An 18,855-nucleotide genomic window follows, 5' to 3' on the forward strand; every position below is an offset into this window, starting at 1 on the left:
CGATTAAATTCTAACTTAATCGATTGGATTTCAGTTTATCACTAAACAATCGATTGTAAATTGCTGGGAAGCATGGTTTTGCATAAATCAATTGATTGGTCATAGTAACCAATTGATTGAATAGTGAATTAAATGTGAAATTTATGTAAATCAATCGATTGTTTAGAATTTTCAATCGATTGATTTCTTCAAAACAATCGATTGGTCTCACTATTCAATCGATTGGTTATGGCTAAAAATCGATTGAACTTTGCACGTGACTTCTAATTCAATCGATTGGTTTGAAAATGATTATTTATAAAATAAAAAATCGTTTTTATAATTAAATAAAATATATGAGGTTAATTTGTAATTAAATTTAGAAAATGATTATTTAGCAATTATTAAAAAACCTTAAAATATATATTTTGTTATAGAATCATTTGATGGTCCAAACGTTTTGGGACCACCGAATCTTGAGCCAACTAACATTATGACGAAATCATCCAAACAGTTTTGAATCTCTTCCATTCCCTCTTCCCAAAAGTTATTATTTAAATCAATTTTTTTATCCACTATATTTATATTTTCTCTGTAGTCTTTTTATTTTCTCATTTTATTAAAAAAATTAAAATGAATAAATGAGATCATGGAGAAAAAGTTTGCTCCACGACTCCACCGCTCTTAGTGCCATTTTCAGAACCCATTATCATCAACATCATCACAGCCATGACTTTCTCCTTGAAGATGTTTGTTGTGATGTTCTTCTTCTTCTAAACATGGACCATTGGTTACGGCAACGCCCAGGCAGCTTTTAATGAGTTCCGACACCAATAACTCAATAAAGGAGGATAACAACAAATGTTAGGAAACATTGCTGGAGCTTCAAGGTCAGTTTTCCACCGTGGGTCTCTCCGCCCAAGGTCACTTATATATATATCCTACCTCACTATTGCAGCGATTCCCCTCCCTCAATAATCAATGACTGGCCAATGCTTCTCATCATTATTGTTATCCCGTCTCCACCAACAACTCTAACCATATTGCAATAAACTAAGTTTCCCGCCAATCTCATGCATTTTCAATTTTTCATCAAGCTTTTGTGATACTTTCACTTTCATAATTGATGGGCCTATGATAATAAAACTTAAAAGGTAAAACACTTTTATGTGACTTATTAACTCAGTTGGTTAGAATGTTGTGTTAATAATGCGAAGGTTGCAGGTTCGAGATTTGCATGCATCAATTTAATTGAATTTTTAATTTTTTTTCCATACTTTAGTCACGGCACAATAGATATAATTTTATTCTTTATCCCATTTAATCATATAAGATATTGTACATATATCCGCATATTCCAATGATACCGTTACTTTCTCTTAAAAACCTTGATTCCCTTCCAACGTGATTCCATATAATGGGAAGCATCATTCTGTGAATAAACCCCACACTTAAAGGCATGAGAGGCACCACCATGACCTGCAGCCTCATGAACAAAAATCCCATCGATGTAAATCTTCACGGTAGAGGCATCAACATCATGTATCACATTTAATTTAAACCATCTGTTCCATATGTTTGGAGCCAGCACTGGACTCCTATAATATGAAAGAGACCCTTTGTAGGCTCTAATCATGAGAGTGGTGGCACGAAGATGGGATGCTCCGAAAATTTGCATAACGCACACCCCAGAAGTGTCGCGTGGCACAAAACCCTGCGCTTCAAATTGCCACACTCCTGATGAATAATCATAGCCCTGAATGAAAAATAAAATTGACAATTGAAAAATAATTAGTCAGTCGCGCAATGACATAATGCTAATGGAAGCATTTCAAGTGTGTTAGGAATGATTAACATTATTTAAACATACGTAAAACCATGGCAAATTTGAAAGGTTTCCAATATTATGTATATATTGGTAGTTAAGCTTAGTATTTGATGAAAACTTATTATATACTCGTTTTCATGTGAAATTAATAACTAAAAATTGTTAAATGATTTCACATATTTAATTAAATTGTCTCCTAATAATTTTTAACCATCAACTTTACGTGCATGTGAGTATAAGCTTTGGTTTACTTTGATGGCGAGTTCAGTTCGGGGATTGGTTCTGCTATTTTTGGAGTGAGGTTTGTCGCTAGAGTACACCCACATCTTGTGCACTCCATTTACAAAGCTGTAACGTGCGTGCACTCTCCGGTACATCATAAGGCCTCTGAATTTCAAAGACTTTGTGGTCCAACGGAATTTGAGTGAATCCATCGGTAAGGTTACGGTGCACGTGATGCGAACTACTTGCCCTTTGCATGAATAATGAGAAACAAGCAATAAACGAGTGCAAAGCAGCAGCAACATAATAACATACAGCACCCATGGTCTTGCACTTGAAAATAGTATATCTAGTAATTGATGTTGTAAAATGATGTAGTATATGTTTTGTATGAATCGAATTTGGTCACGGCTCAACTTAACGGGGTATATGTATATATATTTACACTAGTGAAGTGCCCTGGGTATGATAAGTATAATGAAAAAAAAATTAATATTAAGATACTGTTAGATTAAGTACTTAATATGAATTTTTTTATAATAAATTGGATCATAAAAATAAAGATATATGATTTTACTTTCTAAAAAACTGCAAAAATTTATAGGAAAAAATTAAAAATACCATTTAATTGTAATAAACACATTATAATATAATTGTATAATAAAGTTGTGAACAAAATAATTTAATATTAAATTCTGGTAAAAAAATTAACTATAAAGTTAAAATTTTAATGAACAAATTATTACCTTAATATAACAAAAAAATATTTGTTATGCTATTTACTAACAAAATTATAAAAAGATGAAGAAATTCTATTAATAAAAAACTACAATGCAGTGCAATATAATTATCACCATATTTAGATGATAAACTTTTAAAAGTCATCATCTGAAATAAATGATATTATTAATCAAACTAAAAAAGTAACATTCATAGGACCGACAAGATTCTTTGTCAAACTAAAATCAAGTCACACAATAAGAAAATTTTCATCAATTATCAAACTCTGTCAATTAATGAAACACTAAGTAATAAACCAAAGCAAAAGTATGACCCGTAAATTACAATCAATTACAATGACAAAATAGAATGTCGGTTTAGCATCAATTAATAGAAACCCAAAACTAAGATTTCAAACTCAAATTAATAAAAAAAATTAACCAAAAAGATGAGAATTTCATTAACTGGACCATTGTTTATTAATGACATGTATTTAATCCTTAGTCAAGATTTAAGTCTATAAAATAATCCTGTTAAAACTGTTGATTCTCAATTAATGATGCAATTAGAATATCTCATATAATATAGGAAGATATTCACTTATACCATTGCATTTATGTAGAATATGATATTTTAATTTTTACAATTATTGAGATTTATATTAAACAATATATGTGGTCAAGATTTACTGAATAAAAATATTGTGTACAACAATTATAGAAAGTCCACAAAAAATCTGCAACAGGTTCTTCCTTCTTTCGGTTCGAAATAGATAAAAATATCCAATTTACCCAACTTGTATTGGACTGTTGCATCATGATATATGTTGAGTCAATATGAGTCCTCAGCTCAACCTAATTCACAGTGGATTTTACTCTTTATTTTTTATTTTTTTAAATTGGCCTCTTAAATACATGTATAATGTATTATCATAAATGTTATGGAATTAAAAGTTTATTAAAAATCTATGAAAAATAATGTTAAAATGTTTACTTTTGTTCCTTTTTAATTTATTTGAAATTTTTTATTTGTGTAAAATTTAAAAAAAATTATTTTATATATCATTTCATATTTCGTTAACAAAATAATAAAATATATAAAAAAATTTTGGTTATATTTTGTAATTTTATGCATGAAAAATATGTAAATATTTTGCTTTTATATAAGTAAAATATACACAATTGAATCAGACAAAAAAATTTGAAAGAAAGAAAAAAATTATTTTGGGTTTCACTATAAAAAGTATATTCCTATGTTAAATGTAATTTTTTTAGTTTAATTATTCTATTAGTTTTTATAATTTTATTAAATTTTTAATTAGATCTAGAAACAAATTTAGAGGGGGTGAGTAGTGGTTTCGACACCACAAAATTTTAAGGAATTATACTTATACATGATATATGTTTTAAATAAATAAAAAGTATTGTATAATTTAATATTTTTATATGTATTATTTTTTATTATGTAACGAATTTATGTCTCAATTATTTAGCCTATTAATATTTTTTACTTAACCAATTTAATATCATACCCTCAAGTCTTTATATCTTTTAAATTGGTTTTTATATAATCATCTCTATATCTATTTTGAAAAAAATTCATTTGTTTTTTAATATTAACATATTTAAATTTATATTATCATATAAAATATTAATAAGAGTTAAGTATAATTTTGGTCTCTATTGTGTAGGTTAAAATTTTTTTCTTTCTCAATTTTTTTTTTATACAAAATCGTCTCTAAGGTTTAATTTGGTTTTAAAATCGTCATTTTTATTTAAATTTTAAATTTTATTACCAAATTATTTCTAACAAAACAAAATTATAAAATAAAAAAGAAAAAAAAAAGAGAACGGATTAGAGGGAGAGGGAGAAGGGAATCACATTAGGGGAAATAGAAGAAGAAGGGGGGAGGGGGGGAAAGAAGGTGGGGAGAAGGAGGAAGAAGAAGGGGAAAAGGAGGGCGGTGACGATGCCGGCAAGAGAGGACGGACGTCAACGCCAGCAAATCAGGGAGGAAGATGCCACCGCGTCGCCGTTCTACTCATTCTCCTCGCTAGCTCGCCAGTCGCCATTGCTCTTCGCCGTTCGCCGCTGCTCCTTGTCACTCGTCGCTGCTTCGCGTCCTCACTGCTGCATCTCGCTGCTGCTCCTTCTCATCGCTAGATCATCGTTGTTCCTAGTCGTTCGCCGTTGGTTCTCCCTAGGGTTCCAATTCTGTTTCTGATATATTGATTTTGTTAATTAAGTTGATTATTCTGCTTCTTTTGTTAATTACATTGTTAGATTTGTTGATTTTACTAATCACATTGTTGTTGTTAGCTTTGATTTCAATCTGATTGATTTCATTATTCTTCTACTTCTACTTCTTTCGTTTCTGATTCTATTCCATTCTTTTGCTTCTGATATTTGCTAGTAAGAAGAAGAAAAAGAAGAACATATGCTATTGTGATAAAGAAGAAGAAAAAGAAGAATAGAAACTAAGTATTTGGGTGAAGAAGGAGAATGGTATTTTGGTCTGAAGGACAAATTTAAAACTAAGTTAAACCTTATGGACGATTTTGTATGCAAAAAAAGGTTGAGGACGAAAAAAAATTTTCAGCCTATACATTCGCGACTAAAATTGTATTTAACCCTATTAATAATGACTTACATAGTTATATTTTAGTAATCACATTGTGTATTTTAGATGTTCTTTTTTTTATAAAAAATATTCTTTTTTTTCTAAATTTATGTTGTTAAAAAATTTTTTATAAACATATTCTATAAAAGTGCTGCGTCTTTCACATAATTAATAGTTTATAATTTGCTTTTAAATTTTTTAAAATTTTTGAAAGAATTAATTTTAATTAATAAAATATATGATAATTTTTTTAATTAAACATACTATAAATTATTAATATTTTATAATTTCATAATATATTATTGATATTGTTGTGTTTTTTTATATAATTGTCATGCTAAAAATAAAATTGTGAAAAAAATTTATAACTTTTTAATATATATTGATAAACTTTTTAAAAAATCAACTCAATAACGATAAATTATATCTAATAAATTGCTTTTATGAAATGAAAAATACAATTAAAAAATAATTAAAAATTTTGTCTAAAATTCGATCCATCCATATTAAAATTTTTAGATCCATTCTTGATTAGGTCGCTAAACTTTTTTTTCTTTTCAATTGAGTTTCTATACCATATCAGATTTTGTAATTAAATCCTTGTTGTGACAAAAATATTGAAATTAACAGATTATTCTGTTAAACAAAACAAATATGCCTAACACTTGACTGAATATTTTATATAGTTTAGCAGAATATTTCGTTAATTCTAATATTTTGGTCACAGTATGAATTTAGTCATAAAATTTGATATGGTATAGGAATCCAATTAAAAAAAAAGTATAGAAACCTAATTAAAAATTTGATGAAATTACAAAAATTGACAAAGTAATTAAACCTTTTTTTCTATTTTTCATTTTCAACTGATCCATTTCTCAAGTATTACATCAAGGATTTGTGTGCGGAGGTGTGTTTCATGCCTCTGCTCCCGTTTGTGTTTGCTCGACGAACAAAAGAAAGAAATCAGCTGATTCTTCACTATATATACCCAAAACGATTGAATTGCAGTTATTTTACTAAATAGTTGCTATCCAATACAGTACCGCAGCTGAAGTTAAACCACAACTCAAAATCGACGCGACTTTACTAATTTGCGGCGAGTTCAAACACGGACGCTAATTTCTGGCCGCTATCATCCGCTTCTCTTGTAGTGTGGCTTGAATTGATTGTTATTTGTACTTTAAGATTAAATTAGCTGAATCATTATTTTTACTTCACAAATCTCAGTCTTTTTTTTAAAAATGACAAATAGGTCTTTTATCTTTTATCTCGAAGATAAATAAGCCTTTGATTAATTGAAAATACAAAAAATGTCCATCACTTTTTAAAAAACGATATATTTAAGTCCCTTCAGAGGACTTATTTGTCTTTATATATTTTGAACAGAGAAACTTAAATATCTCGCATTTTAGAAACTGAAAGTCGTTTTTGTATTTTTAATTAATCAGAGACTTACATGTCTTTAAGTTAAAAAGTCAGGGACCTATTTATCTTTTTTTTTATTATTTTTATTAGTCTCTAAATTTTTTTCATAAATTTAAAACTATTTTCTATATATATCATGTATCTAATACATTTTTTTTAGCATATAATTTTATTCATTACGAATAAAGGCTCCATTTTAATTAAAATGTGTATTTAAGATTAACGATTAAAGAATATTCTTTTCAAATATAATTTTATTAATTTTTTTATCTTTTGAAACTAAATTAGTAATTCTTATAAATTTTGATTTAATATATTCATATTTAGAAATAAACTAGGATGAATTCGAATAAATTTCATAAATTTGTATAAATTCGGTAACTCTCGAATATACTATTTTAAATTTATTTTGACATCTTAAGTATTAAAACATGTAATTTCAAATTAAAATTTAAAAATTAAAGATTTGACATCTATATCTAATAAATTTTAGTTTATAATTGTTAGTCGAAAAATATTTTCGATTAAGATAAGCTAATTTGAAATATTGAGAAGATGATTAGGATGGAAGCAGAGGTTGAAAAAGTGCGCGTGCAGGTATTAATTGGGAGTTACTCGACACGAACTTGATATTAGATACCTTGTTAAATTGAGCAAGCATGGTCGCGCAAATATTTGGATGAGAAATCGAATAGTTACTCGAATAGAGAATCGAGCGGTTATGTTAAGTAGAGAAGTTGAAGGCATTCTCCAAGTGAGGAATTTATAGGTAACGTCTATGGGTAGAAGAGCGAGAACGGTTACTTAAGAATCCGCATACAAGGCAGTGTCGTGTAATTGAGGATCGGTTACATACTTGGGTTATAAATATTAGAAAGTTTTAGGAAACAGAAGTTAGAACTTTGCTTCAGAAATTACTCACGCACACTCACATTCTAGAGATTTTCTGAGTCTGCTTCGAGTTAATTTTCTGTAGGGTTCCGTCCATATGTCTTTACTTTCCATTTACATTTCTTGCAAACTTTATGTTTCAAGTAAGTTTATCTTTTGAGCAAATTTATGTTTCAAGCAATGTTTAATTTTTGAATTCAATTTACATTTCAGTGTTTTTAATTTTTATGTCCAAAGTCCTTTGATTTAATCGAAAGCATCTTTATTGCTTTCTTTAAATTTCAATGCAATTCTTTTCAGTTCCGGTCGAATTTTCTTTTCAAATTCTTCATTTTTTACTTCTTTTATTCTTTTACAAATTTTAATTTAATCTCTATTTTGATATTTGTCTAATTTGAGACATTTTGATGCACTGATAGAAAACTGGTATCTTTAAAAGAGGAGTAGGTTTCACTTCTAGACCATTAGATATCAAACCACCATCGATTTGCTAAAAATCGACAAAATAACAATATCACACATTTGTGATTTATTCAAAAATAGGTGATCAGGATAAAAAAAAAATATTTAATAAAGTAAGATAAAATTTTACTATTATGTGTTTAATTGCTTAATTGATGTGAGAAAAGTAAATTAAAAAAGACTTAAAATTGTTTTATAATAAAATATTAATATATAAGTAAAAGAATTGCATGTTTCAAATAATCTTAAAAATAAACTCAAATTAAACTCTATAATTTAATTATCAAATTAAATAATAATTTAATAAATATTAAAATACTTGTTAATGTATGAGCTTATATGTTTAATATTAAACAAATAGTAAATAAGTTGTCACATTATATTTAATATATTCGTTGTTATTTTATGCCTACCAATGTTATGACTTAAGCAAAAATATTATATATACATTAAAATTATTCATTAAAGTAATTATTATATATTTAAATATAATATATGTAATATTCAATTTTTTAATTTAAATTTCATATTTTAATATATATTTTATGTGAATAGCTAATTTTTAATATATACACATAATATAATTAATGGTCTACATAATTTTATTAAACTTTTCAAAATATTAAATTATAACTATTTATTTATTATATTTACTTATATAATTTATTTATGATATTGTCTATATATAGACTCATCGAAAATTAATTTCTATTTAATTAGATTTGAACACAATAATTGTGGGCCAATATCTGCAATAAAGTAATTTTTTCATTATACATTGTTATTTGTTAGTCACTAGCCAGCTTTTTTTGAGTTGGTCTTTTGTGACATATCAACTCTACAACTGGAGTTATTTTTGTCATTTCTACTTTTGCTATAAGACAAATAACTATTTGGCAAACTTTTCGTACCTGAAATATCGTATTCCAGTTTTTGCAATGGAATACGTGATAATTTTTCTATAATATAAAAAAAGACTAAAAAGTAAAAGAAAACAGCATACTCATTTGAAACACAATGGCCTTATTTTTTAGAAGTAATTTATTAAATATTTAAAATATTTTATAATGCATGCTAAAAATCTTTAGCACAGTTGCAACATATGAATGAAGAATGGTGAATACAGTGAATGGTCTGGGAGCAGCACTGGTTCACATCTTTCCTGTCATACTTAGAGAAAGGCTTGCACATATGAAAGGCATAAAAATTACATACAGTGAATGATTCGCTACGCATAGTCTTTCCAACATTATCACCACAGATTGACACTCTTGTTTACCCAAAGCTGTCATTGGCTTTTCCTGAGTAATACCAAAAAACAAAGACATAATTAATATGTTATTTAATCTATCATTTAATCACTAAGATATTTGAACTCATAATACCATAAAATGAAGAAATCTCTCCATGCAGCAATATATGGTGATTATTTGATTTAATCATTATATGTTACATAAGTTCAATCATAAATAAAAAAGTTAATTTGAAAAGAAAACAAACATATATATACTCTAATGCATACTCTCACAAATTAAAACATGAGCAAAGGTAATTCCAAATCTTATTCACTATGTCTAACCAAAGCTCTGAAATGGAGAGTAAAGGTAATATTCAACATGATTATCAATATTTGTTATTTTTCACACTTTTTTTTATCATAAAAACTTTGATCTAATACCCTCCTCTGCTGCGATGTCTTTCAAACATACCATAATACACAAAGCAAACCATATAATTTCAAAAAGGATAAAAATAAAAAACAAATCCTTATAACATATAGCTCTTATGAACCTTAACTATCCAACGAAAAAAAATAACATAAAGAACAATAGTCAGCCAATCAATGACAAAGATGACAAATAGACCCTTTTCAGTGAAAATGCATAACATAAAAATATTTATCAGTAGATGCTACGGTGTTACAATGCTTTGATATGGAATTTTCAATAACTTGATTTCTTTTATAGACAAATAATAATAAAAGAAACTACAAACTTCAAGCTTCAGCTAGATGAGAAAAAGTTTATGTATCTTCATGACAGGTTTCAGCAAATGACGAAAAACTTGAAGATAGCATTCATCTCCCATGAACTCATAAAACAATCCAATAATTAATAACAGAGGATAACACATAATAGACATAAGTTTTTTTTTTATCTCACATCAAGTTTGAAAATCATGTCTATATAAGTCATATGCTACTTACCTGACAATTGTGCAAGGGTTGAAAGCATGCTATTACTCTAACAACAATTGTTGATCTGCCTTCAATTCTATTCGCATGTTTTAATGCACCCCAAAAGATATGCAACAATAGAGTATGGGAATGAAGGCACTAAACTAATAACTACAAAATAAAAAATAAACTAATGTGAGAATGGATATGGTAGTGTTAATGGGACCTGTGTTACCTACGAAAACAAAGATTAATCTGAGTTAGTTATTTTGTTATTTATGAAATGAAATTGTCTCAATTTGTGGATTCATTCATATCCATCATATATACCTTATTTGAGACACAACTGAACCAAGCACCATAAGCTGAACCACCATGCCAGAGAAGGCTTTGCAAGGAGGAATGTGAACCTGAACCACCACCTTTTTTCTCCAATTCCTCCCTTTTCTTTCAATTATTACACTCAGAATTGCCATTATGGTTTCTTCACCTCCTTGCTTCTGTTGTGATATTGTGCATGTTTGGGCGCCATTATTTTGTTAAAAAAGATCTTTTTTCAATGAAAAAAGATTTTTTTTTTATTTTTTAACGTGTTTGGCAAACTTCTAGTAGTAAAAGTAAAAGCACTAGTAAAATAAAAAAAAAAAGATCTTTTCTGAGAAGCTGTAATTTACATCTTTTTTTAAAAGATCTTTTTTCCTTAAAAAAAAGATATTTTTCATGTAATAAATAAACAAAAAAGTACTTTTATATTATTATACCCAAACATAATTGATAGATAAAAAGACCTTTTTACATGAGATATCCAAACATAAAATTACTTTTGCTTTTCAATAAGATCTTTTAAAAAAAGATAACTCGAAAAAAGATCTTTTCTTAGAAGCTCACTCAAACAAGCCCGTTATCTTCTTTTTTCTGAGGTTATGATAATGATAAAAATTTGAAGAGATCACATAAATAGTTAAAATCAAGACATTTACCAAATTTCATTATCAAAACTCAGAAAGGAGATAACGAACCGTGTATCATAAACAGTAAAAGTTACCAAATCTTAGTCAATAATGTATTCGAAAAATACAATTCTAGAAAAGTGATATGAAATGAAAATCAAGATTTTAAAATATGGTTGAAAAACATATTAAAAAAATAATAGTAATGTCACTCTCAAATTAAAAGAATATAAAATCACTATTAGAAAAAACTAAAATAAAAAATAAACGCAATAACAAATCAATCAAATGTTGACTTCAAAAAGAAAGGAAGAAGACTGAAACAAAAGAGATTGTAAGAAAGAAAGCAGTAGAGTAAGGGATGCACAAAAGTGTACACATTCACTTGTTATTAAGAAAGCAGTAGAATCAGGGATTGCAAGAACTTAGAGTACCACAAATCTAAATGGGAGATTAAAGATCCTATAAATTTGGTTATTGCAAGAAAATGTCTCTGAAAATCAGGTAGAGCTGCCGGATCTTGGACTTCGAGAGCTGAATTTCTTGCTGGGGTACCCACGAATTTCCGGTAGCCGATTTGATTTTTCCGTTGCGTACTGCTGCTCCGTTATTAGAGTGATGACAAGAAAAAAATTGAAAAACATGATCTGTGAGGATGATGAAAATGAATATATACTCTGAAAATACAAAAGCTAGGACATCAAAAACCAAAGGAAAAATGAATAGTTCATGCTGCATTACTTAAAAATATAATTTTGGTTTGTGCATTGGATACAAATTCCACACCAGGCAAAGACGCCTCTCACAACCACAGCATCATCATTTCAATTCTTATCAAAATTAGAACATATACATCAGATCAAATAATAAGGAACACACCTAGCTCATCATCGCAGACCATTATGAATCTGTGACTGAACAAAAAGGAGTATGAATAGGGATATCAAAATTAGAAATCGTATACGTTCATTTGAAGGAGATGACTATTTACATAAGCAGAGAATACAAAATCATTGCCCCAAGACCGTTGCTGGCCGCTTCTGGTGCTGCAATTGTGACTTCTCTTTCGTTTTGTCTATTGCCATCCGAATCTTCGTAGCCTCACCAAACTGCATACCCATTGTTGTTGATGCCAGTCTGCATCTCTCGCTCCTCCCTGTCGTGTCTCTACTTCTTCCCTCTGCTTTCCCACAACAAACACCGTACCATAATGCATGTCACCAAGAAATCTCTTCTTGACAAAGAAAAGATAGAGATAACAACAATAAAAGAAAAAAAGTGATGCAGAGAGATATATAGATCTAGGAGAAGAAAGACATGAGAGAAGATAGAGAAAGAAAGAGGGTTATGGTAAGAAGGAAACTGAAATTTGATTATTTGAGAGATGGTTTGAATGCTTGATAAGGTTGTTCATATTTAAAATTCAAATTTCAATTTCAAATTACATATAGATTTATTTGAAATTAAAAGGACGAACATCAGGAATATCTTGAAAATAAAGATGAATCCTTGTCTGGATGCAAATCTAGTCCATACGGACAGAAAGATAAAGACAAATATAAAATTATTATATTGTTGTTGTACTCTGCTTTCATAATCTCATTGCATGTGCTCTCTATGGCGGCGACTAAGTACTTTCTAGTGATCTGCTCTTTTCCTCCGCTTCCTCCTCTGTATCCATCACTAAAGCATTGAAGATCACCACGAACTCCACCGCACCTAATGCAACCCCACCGCCATAGCATGGTCCACCACCGTAGCAGTCACCATCTCATCCGCCGCTGCAACTCTACCACCAGGGACAGCGTTGCCTCCACTGCGATGACTCCTTTAAAGGTTGGAGCCATTAGGTACAGTGACATTCTCTACCTTGGTGCGTACACTAACTCTATAATCTCCACCTTCGACTTAAATTAGGAACAATAAGAATTAGAAGACAAAGACAAATAAGAACTACTGAAGAAGAAGATTATACAAAAACAGAATCAGTGAACGGAGGAGAAAAAAAAGAAGAGGAACTGAAGATGAAGAAGTTGAAGAACCGAAGAAGAAGAGGAAAAGATAAGAATGGAAACAGAGAATGGAGAGAATCCTTTTTTAATTTTAATTTTGTATTCAGAATTAAAATTTGAAATTTTAGGGGGTGTGTACATGTAAATTGTAAAGCAAGCCGAGAAAAAGGGACAAAAAAATCAGATACAGTCATCAAAAGTGTGGTGTAACGAAATTGGTTTGATGTAGGACTGTAACATAAGAGTCATGATGATTGAAGGCATTGAAATTTTGGTGGATGAATATACATATAATAGAAATTGACAATAAATCTGGTGAATGACACGTAAGAATTCCACTATGAGAATAACCTTCTTTTCAATGTATGTTATAGGATGTCATAGGATAGGATATCTGAGACTTAGAGACTTTCAGACATTGTTGTGTTTTCTTGTGAAAGGAACTTACTAGAATGATTGATCAATAAAACAGGGCATATATATAATTTATTGATTAAAATTTAAAAGTAGTGACTTACTGTCTTGAACGTCGGTATCTTGGTTTACTCCACTAATTAAAGAATTTTCTTTGTAACAGGTTTTGACGGCACTTCATCATATCATCCAAAAAGTTACGTAGGTGCCTACTGAATTGACATAGATTCTGTCCTGTGGGATAAAGTGGTAAGAGAGATCAGAGTCCAACAAACAAAGACGGAAAGATTTAAATTGATAAACTTGTTCAATAGAAAGATTGGGTTAAATTTTACAAATCAACTACACATTCAAGTTTTATTGCATCCAAGTCCAACCAAGTAGGCTTAATATCAACAAAAACTATTTTCATTAAAGAGAGCATGTATGCCAATAAGCCTTAGCTCAAGTGGTATATGCTCCTCTTTTTTATCAAAAGGTCTTGGGTTCAAGCATCATGTAGTGTAAATTTGATCAAAAAGAGGATTTCATCTGTGTGTAGATGTGGTGTATGTGAGTGTGTAACCTAGGATTGGAGGTTGTCCAATCCGTCAACCAAAAAAAAAATTTAAAATTTTGAACTGCCGGTGCTATGTTTGAGATCATTAACAAAAAATACAGAAAAAGAACAACAAAGATTCCTCAAGGTACTAAAAAAACTACTTGTTATTATGTTTAGTTTTTTCCTTCACATTTTTCACAATTCTCACATTTCTACTAGTTCGTTTTAGGGTTTAGTAGATCGAGTTCGTTCATTTAGTAGATCGAGTTTTTCTAATTCAACTTTTTCTTGTTTTTCTCTATAACAAGGGCATTGAATGAAACTGTGTTGTTAGTTTATTGTTTCTGATAAATTCAGTGTATTTTTTAATTTAATTGAGGTTCATTTGGATCCAAAAATGAATTAAATGTATTTTTGTTGATGATTGAGTCTATGACTTCTTGTTCAAATCTGAAATAATTTCAGTTTATTTGTAAATTAACTGAGGTTCACTTGATGCTGCTATTAAGTATTGACCAAATTTTTTATTCTTTAAGAAATTTTGGTTCATTTCTTAGTTTAATTTAGGTTCATTTGGTTTCGTTTTCCTTGAATTTATTGAACTATTCATGTGTGGTTGTTTAGTTAGTTTTTGTTCAAATCTGAACTAATTTTGGTTCATTTATGAATTAACTGAAGTTCACTTGATACTACTGTTAAGTATTGACCAATTTTTTTATCCCTTAAGAAATTTTGGTTCATTTCTTAGTTTAATTTAGGTTCATTTTGCTTGAATTTGCTGACCTTGTTCATGTGTGGTTGATTAGTTGGTTTTTGTTCAAATCTAAACTAATTTTGGTTCACTTGTGAATTAACCGAGGCTCACCTAATACTGCTGTTAATTATTGACCAAGTTTTTTATTCTTTACAGCCAACATACACATTAAATCAACTCTATTTTCATATTATAAATATACCATATAACATAATGCTTCAAATATTTACAGAAAACTCATGATTTAAGATGTTCAATGAGGTCGATAGCTAACGTATTTGCCAACATGAGTGAATGAAAGAAAGCTATCATCGAAGAAATGGGATTTGGTGCTTTGAGACATATCCCATGATTGAATGTCTTGCACAAGCTCTTGAGGCAATTGATACTTTTCTTTGATCTCTATAAAGGATTCTTGGAGATGCGCCATGAGAAAATCTATATAACTCCTACCAAAAAAAGACATGCATCGGGCCTAAATTCAAGCGGTATTATACTTTTTAGTTTTTACATTTTTTATCCTTTTGTTATTTATATATTAAGTTGTTATATTAAACTATTTCGGTGTTGGTGCTATTGTAGGGTCTAATTTTCCTGAAAATTTGATTATAATAAACTGAATGAGCAACATAAGAAAATTATTGACAGCTTCAAAGGTGCTACTTTGGCGTCTTTGACAAAATCTGTGATCGAGATGAGTGTTGAAAGGGAGGAAAACCTTTTAAAATTCAAGAGGACGTTCGTTGACTTCATCTAGAAATGCTTTTTGTTGCAACAACAATAAGCACAGTCTCCCCAATCCATAAGCCACATGCCCTTCGTGTGGAGACAGTCCGAGAATGGAATTGGGCGTCTCATGTGTTCAACTTCCTGCTCAAAGGGATCAAACCCCAAAAAGTAGGAGAGAAACTTTTAGTTGATGGCTGTGTCTTTGTATTAATGATAATCTATTTTGATAAATCAATGTTCGCTGATGCAGCAGCAGATGATGCTCCTGGACCACCATGGGTGGTGTACTAGACTTAGAGGAAGCTGGTCGACAGGATTGTCTTTGAGGCAAAGAATAAAATGATAACTAAAAAAAATCATTTCTCTTGAAATTTTGACTCATTTGCTACTTAATTATTGTGCTAAACTAAATAAGTTTTTATTTTAGGGCCTCGTAAAAATAGAGGAGTTGAGGGGGAAGAGAAAGAAAAAAAGAAGGGAAAATGAAGGATAAAAAGAAGAAAGAAAAAAAAAGAAATTTGTTATCCTGCATTCGTCTTCGAAAGAAGAAATTGATTCTAAATATGAGTATACTTCTCACCATAACTTATCAGAAACTATTTATTTATTTAAATTTATATATTGTTATTTTAACAAATTTTTTGTATGCATTGCAGAGAAGAAGAAGAAATGTAGAAAACACCACCAAAGAAACGAAAACAACCACAAAGAAATTATTATTATATTATTATAAATATATATTTCTTAAGAAATTTTGGTTCATTTCTTAATTTAATTTATGTTCATTTGGTTTCTTCTTGCTTGAATTTGCTAAACTTGTTCATGTGTGGTTGTTTAGTTAGTTTTTGTTCAAATCTGAATTAATTTCGGTTCATTTTTGAATTAACTGAGGTTCACTTGATGTGTAATACCCGTTCTAACCAAAATTTATTAAATAATAAGTTAAGTAGGAGTGAATATGGTTGGAAGATTTTACAATTGGAATTTGATGATTTAAATATGATATTTGGATTCAGTGAATTTTTCCGAGTCGGAAAACATAGTTTTCTGCGTAAAAGCGCGCAGTGGAATTTTGACCGGAAGTACCGGCTGAGATTTGTCTGGTACTACAGCTGAGAAAATTGATTATGGGTAAATAAGATTAAGAAATGAGGAATTATAATTAGGAGAGGTAGAAATATTTGAAGTGCGATTTAGAGCGCTAATCTTAAGGGTTTTAGTCCAAAATTGGGCCAACGGACAAAAATAAGTGAACTGGGCCTAAGTGGGCCCAAGACCCAACATATATAAACATTAGTTATGAGCATTTCAGCTCATTTTGCCCTAAAGAAGGGGTGTTGGGCGCTGAAATTGAGAAGAGAGAAGAGAAGAGAGAAAACCTAACTCTCTTTGATCTTCAAACCACCATAACTTGAGCTACGGAGATCCGATTGACGAGCCGTTTGCGGCCACGCGTCGCTCTTCTCATCCTCTACAATTTAGTGAAAATTTTGAATTTGTTGGTTTGGGTATTCAGCCCTTGTGTTTTGGTGTGATATTGTGGCTTAGGCATTTTATATATGTGTATTGGAGCTTGATTGGTGATTTTGGAAAGCTTGGAAGAGGGTTTTGTATGCAAAAATCTGTTCTTGAAAGTGTTGAGACCTTGAGAGCTTGAGGAAAAGTGGTTTGGAAGTGCTTCAGTTGAGCTTGGAAAATCGACTAAGGTATGGTCTCGGTTTCTCGTATCTAAAATGTAATTTGGTAGGAAATACTTAGGCTAGAGGCCCTAAGATAGGCATTGAATTGTTGATGTTGTTGAATGGTTGAGATATATGATGTGGTCATATATGTGATTATGATTATTGATGCCTTGATGGTATTATATATGGGAAATATGCATGTTGTGATATATGCTTGATGAATGATTGAGGTTGAATTGTGGTGGAACCATGTTGATGGTGAGTATGACATTGTTTATGAACAAAGATGGTTGGTTGGAAATGTTATTATTGGAAATTGAGATTAGGAAGGAGGCATGACATGTTGTTATGTTTGTATTCTAGCCATTTGTTTGAGAAGTGTTAAAATGGTTGGATGGTAGTTTTGGGAATTATGGTAAACTGTTAATGTGTGAGTTGAGGAGTCTTGATGTTGTTTTTGGTATATTTTGATTGATTTCAAAAAGGGTTAAAAACTAGCATGTTTTGGTTGATTTTGAAAAGAGTTGAAAATGGCTTGTTTTGAAAATGGCACTTTGTGGTTTTGCATGAAAAACATAGTTTTTGGGCATACTTTGATGAGACATAACTTGGACTACGGATCTCTGTTTTGTGCCAAATCTATTTAGAAATGAAATTAGATCCGGGATGTCCATGTCGTTCGAAGAACGGGTGAAAAACGATTTAAAATGAGAGAGTTATGTCCGTCGGAAGATTGGGGGTTGAATCCGTAAATTCTGCAGCTTTTAACTTAGAAAATTTTTAGCAGAATGACCCTCCACGCGTAGGTGCACTTGGTGCGTACGCGTCGTTCTTCGAGAAGGCACCATCCACGCGTGCGCGTGGTGTGCGCGTGCGCGTCGATGCGCTGCACCCATTGCCCAGCCATTTTCCCGAGAGTTGTGCCAGAGTTGTGCTAGTCTTGTGCCTGGAGCGCAAGTGTACCCACGCGTACGCGTGGCTGACGCGTACGCGTCGTTATCTATTTTTCAATCCGCGCGTCCGCGTGAATGGCGCGTATGCGCCGATGAGTTTTGTGAACATCCACGCGTGCGCGTGGAGTACGCGTACGCGTGGCCCTGTTTTCATCCCAAAGTTGATTTTTGAGTATTAAAAGCCAAATCTCAAACTTCTAAGCCTCCGATCTCACCCCTTATGTATTAAATCATTATGATATGCCTAGCAATGAGAAAGGAGCTAGGGGATGTGGTAACTTGCGAGTGAAGCAAGGGGAAAAGTTATGATCAATGATGATCAACGATGATTATATGAGATATGGAGGATGACGGTGGGAGTACCGTGTATGCCATGAGCCGAAGGGCTATATTTATTGATAAATGGCTGGTTCTTGATTGGACCATGAGCCGGATGGCTGAGTTATTACCGGGTCACGGCAAAGCCATTATTGATTATGGCTGAGAATAATTGCATA

At 30.6% G+C, this 18,855-nt stretch overlaps 1 pseudogene; it reads right to left on the bottom strand.

Annotated features, from left to right (window-relative positions):
* Positions 1-1,348: 1,348 nt before the first annotated feature.
* LOC107470332 (citrate-binding protein-like) lies at positions 1,349-2,402 on the bottom strand (annotated as a pseudogene).
* Positions 2,403-18,855: the final 16,453 nt, after the last annotated feature.

This window comes from Arachis duranensis, chromosome 10 (genome assembly GCF_000817695.3).
Source record: "Arachis duranensis cultivar V14167 chromosome 10, aradu.V14167.gnm2.J7QH, whole genome shotgun sequence".
Classification (NCBI taxonomy): domain Eukaryota; kingdom Viridiplantae; phylum Streptophyta; class Magnoliopsida; order Fabales; family Fabaceae; genus Arachis; species Arachis duranensis.